The sequence below is a fragment of the Montipora capricornis genome, chromosome 1 (assembly GCF_036669925.1).
Source record: "Montipora capricornis isolate CH-2021 chromosome 1, ASM3666992v2, whole genome shotgun sequence".
NCBI classification, from domain to species: Eukaryota; Metazoa; Cnidaria; class Anthozoa; order Scleractinia; family Acroporidae; genus Montipora; species Montipora capricornis.
In genome coordinates, this window is record NC_090883.1 from 35,207,477 (window position 1) to 35,212,476 (window position 5,000).

Below are 5,000 nucleotides of genomic sequence, written 5' to 3' on the forward strand. Positions count from 1 at the left end.
AGTACGCTGTCTAAGGCATCGTTTTCTTAAGTCTTAGTTTTCCTGCGTTTTCAAACGTTTTCTACGCGCCAACTTCGTTGTTTTCGATATTTTGCGTTTTAACTAATGAAATTATGTATGAAAGGAATCATATATTGAATTGCGGATATGAAATCAAGTGAAGCTATGATCCTCGCAGTTATGAACCCAATTTTGGCAATTGCGCAGAGAAGCCTGAAAAACTCAGGACTTCAAATATTGCTAGTGCTAATCACCCTTACTTGCAGTCGAGGACTGAATTGCGAAGGGCGCGGCTCACGACATCGGGCTGAAAGCATACAAAGGCGCCTCTGGCTGCCGCTATACAGTCCATGTTTGATGTCGGAGCACAGCACCACAGCTAGATGTCAATTAGCTGTGAGTCGATTTTGATGAGGGAGGAAAACCGGAGTACCCGGAGAAAAACCCTCGAGTCAGGTTGAGATCGACTGAAACTCAGCCCACATGTTGGCCGAGGCCAGAATTGAACCCCGGCTCGCAGTGGTGGGAGGCCCGATAGATAACCACTAAGCCACCCTGACTCCCGGTGTTTGAACCCTTGACTTCGCGATACCGGTGCGACGCTCTAACCAACTGAGCTACGAGACCACTGGCGTTGGGAGCTGGTCATTTGTGGATTCCAATGTTGCCGTGATGAATGAATCAACGAAATAAATATGTAAAGAATCGTTTATTGCGTACATGTAAATATATACAGCGTAACGTATCGACTATATTTTGTGCTTGAAAGTAACAATCAGTATGGAACGACATTTGTGACAAAAAGATAGATGTATAAATGTAGACCAAAGCGCTAATATTCGTATCAGACCTGTCCATCGAGACTACAAAGAAAGAAATGTTGTGAATATAACATAAATATACGTCATAAACCCTAAATTATCAAGTGATTACCCGCGACAGATACATGCGTTTTGATTACGTAACGAATATGAACACGCTCTTTTATCACTGACACTTCCAAAGAGTATGCGTGATCTATCCACCAAAACGGCGTACGGGCGTGGTTGGACAGCCTTTTACGGTTTTCTTCGAGAAATACCTTCGCTTTTGGAGCAAGCAGACAGACACCTTCATTGCAATAATGTAAACATACTAGAAAACAACGTGAATAATTTAAGTTCATAACTTACATGTGTCGCATAGTTTATCACATAAATTTGCATTCCTAATTATGATGGTCTGGTACGAAAATTAGGGTTTTGGTCGACATTTATATATTTTTCACGCATTTATCACTTCAAAGCTTGATTATTGTCATTCCGTTTTATCCGGGCTTTCCAAGTATCAGACTCAGAGACTACAGTATGTTCAGAGTAGTGCTGTTCCTATCCTCAGTCTTCACAGGGACCAACAAGTACGTTGACATAACGCCCGAATTGACAGAATTGAGACAGTTACACTGGTTGCCTGTGAGCGAGAGAATTGATTATAAAATCTTACTTTTAACTTTCAAATCACTTCATGGTATGGTACCTGAATATCTCTGTGAACTGTTATCTCTTTACAATCAGGCCCCACTGGGGCCCAGTTGTTCAAACGATGGATAGCGCTATCCTCCGGATAAATCACTATCCAGCGGATAAAAACTACCAAAACCGGCGGCGGATATCCGGCGGATAGCACTATCCATCGTTTGAACAACCGCATCGTTTGAACAACACGCTCCTCGGGTAAATCTCTCCTTGTAACACCGAAATATAAACTTAAATCTTATGGGCAAAGGGCCTTTTCCTGTGCTGCCCCTGACTTTGGAGCAGTCTTCCAGATGATATAAGATCTTGCAATTCATTGACTGTCTTTAAATCTAAGTTAAAGACATTTCTTTTTAAACGTTGACAGTTTTAGTTTTTCATTAATTGTTTGAATGATCATCTTTTTTATTATTTTAATTGTAAATATTGTAAAGCGCTGTTGAATTTTTAAGAAAGGGCCATAAATTCAGCGAGAAATTTTATTCCCTTCTTCTATCATGATAAAGCCGGGACTTTCTTATCTCATCTTTGAGCTTTCGTTGACTGACGAATCATTAAAATGCTCGGGGGTCATTCACTATCTATGAGACTGACAGAGTAAACCTTTTTTTTTCCATTAAAAAGCTTTAGCCTGGAACTTTATCAAATTTAAATTTGATTTTTAATATTTGCCGTTATCGTGGCTTTTAGCTTTAGAGCGAAATATTAATAAGCACTTTAAATGGGCAGTGTCACGCTATTCTCAGTTAAACTTCAAAATACCAAAATTAAAGACGTCTTTGCATACATATGCTGTCGACTTGTTGCCAATAACTATTGAATTTCACTGAAGCTATCCTTTGTTGTTTACAGCCAAGTTTCGAGAGGATTGAAATGGATTGACATTTGGAGACGGCATCTTCAGGAAGTCGCCAAATAGCTCGTTGTGTCAACCCGTTGTGTCTTAAATATATCTCCTATCTTGTCAGTGGGTTGTCAGGAATGATGTATGTTTGAGCTAAATGAACTGTAATTTAGATTTTGACCCAGTTTTGACCTAAAAACCGCAAATTTAGAATGACGGTGCCCCTTTAAACTGGCGTGATAAGTCTGTTGTAAAAAAACAAAGATCACCGGAAGTAAATACGATAAGGATTATTTTGATCATTCTCTGATTTTACAGCTGAATATTTATGCCATCACACAGATGGCGTCATTTTATGGCGTGACTGGCGAGTGATCGGGTCCAGGGTACAGAGTCCACTGGTCGGAAAACGTTCACGAAGTGTTGACGATGGAAAAACCCGCTGTTTTGTAACTGTAGGTTGCCGACGAAAACTCCAGCAATAACCAGTGCAGTTACCTTTAGCTTGATGGTAAAAGCCAGGATTTTTCATTGAAGGTATACTAAGGAACATTTGCCCAAATGTGTCGCCAAGCGAAATCCAGGAACTGAGAGAAACGATTTGTGAAACATCCGAAAGCGGTTAAGCTTATATTTTGACCACGCATTTCCTTCTAAATGAGAGGTTAGTTGAAAGAAATTTTATTCCAACATCTTTACAGCCATAATTTGGAATACAGATTTAAAGCAATCAATGTAATTTGTTCAAAGTTCTCGACAATTTGCCGGGAATATACTCCTTTTCGTATTCACATTTGACAAGCCACAGAATGCTTGCTTTGTTAATTTAAGTATCGACAAGCTCAGACGGTAGGAGGTATTTTAATGGCAACTTACAGAACAATAAAGCGCAACGCAAAACTTCTAAAGAAACGCATTTTTGTAATTGTTGGAAAAAAAAGGACTGGCTCTTTCGTAGCACCAAGAGTCTAATTATAGATTTTTTACACGAAAAAAAATCGCGCCTCCCTTTAATCCTCTTTTATTAATCGGCTTGTAATTTTCATTATTTTTATTGTTATTATTACTTTTTTTGTTAATCTCTTGTCTTTCAACTACTTTTCGCCACCTGGAATTAGTGGAAGCGACGGACAAAGAAACAGTCGTTCCCTTTGGAAAGGAATTAAGAAATTTCGAAAAAATACGCCAATGGAAAGCTGAAATTACACTGCCTATGGAAACAATATTAATAGAAGAAAAAGAAGACAACTGTGTACAAAAAAATAACGAGTGTGCAGTGTAAAAAATGCTCGTCGTTTCTTAGACTGAATATTTAGGACTTCTTTTGACGTTATCGGGAGGGTTTTTGTGCTGCCGTTATGTAACGAATTCGAGCTTGTTTCTGAATCCAGTGTGCCGACTTTTTCAAATAGAGTCCTGTGTGGATGGAAATTCGTTTTATTCAGATTTGAATGAACATTTTCAGTCTACTGCCCTTGTCGCAGAGGTTTTTCTTGAGCCGCGAAGGGGCACGACGAGTCGCGAAAGCGGCGAAAAGAGAAAAACCTCTGGTTACCTTGGTATTGAATCTCACTTTCATGCACACGCCAGCTGTCAAACGCGTCAAATTTGATAATTACAAACTGGACCAATGGCAACTTAGCAAGCAGGCGTCCCCTAGGTATTACCAATCAAATGAACCAATCATATTGATTTGCGCGTTTGTGAAAATATCAACCAATCCGAGCCCAAGTCCATGAAAGTGAGATTCAAGTCCAAGGTAACCAGAGGTTTTCTCTTCTCGCCGCTTTCGCGACTCGTCTTCGCCTCGTCGCAGCTCAAGAAAAACCTCTGGGAGCAGGGTATTAGTTTACAGGAAAGATTAAAATAGATATATCATACACCAGAACTAGCTTATGTAAGGGTGCAGACAATAACATATTACCGTGGCCACCTAACAAAGGTTTTTTTTACAAATTATCTGCCAATCAGGGTGGCGAATTTGATTGACAGTCACGCCTCCTTGCAATGTTCCCACAGTTGTAAGTTGAACACCGTTGCATAGGTCGTTGAGTTGACGTATTTACACGTAGTTGTCAAATGTGAAAGTTTGCTAGCTGGCCACGGTAAGGCACGTTGCACTGCAATATCCTTATATACATATTCGTTACTGAAGAAATTCCGCAGTTTCACAAAGACTGGTCATTGCGTGTCATTTTGCGTACAAACACCAGCCTTTGTGTTTGCCCACAGCATAAATCTCCTCCGTCCTTCACTATCCTCAGGCCTACCCCACACTAATCTTGATTTCATGTTAGAGTCAGGTGCGGGGATGGCGCAGTGGTGGGGGCACTCGCTTCCCACCAATGACTATGTTGCCCAGGTTCGATTCCCAGACGAGGCGTCATATGTGGGCTGAGTTTGTTGGTTCTCTATTCTGCAGCGAGAGGTTTATCTCCGGTTACTCCGGTTTCCCCTCTCCTCAAAAACCAACATTTGACTTGATTTGCGTTAATTGTTAATTTCAGTTTACAGTATCCCCAATTACTGCTCCAGCGCTAGAAAGACTAGACACTTAAGTAAAGTGCCTGTCCTTTCCTTTTCATCTCGAATGGAAGCCAAATTATCTTTTTAATTCAGGCTATCCCTTTAGTATCGTTTTC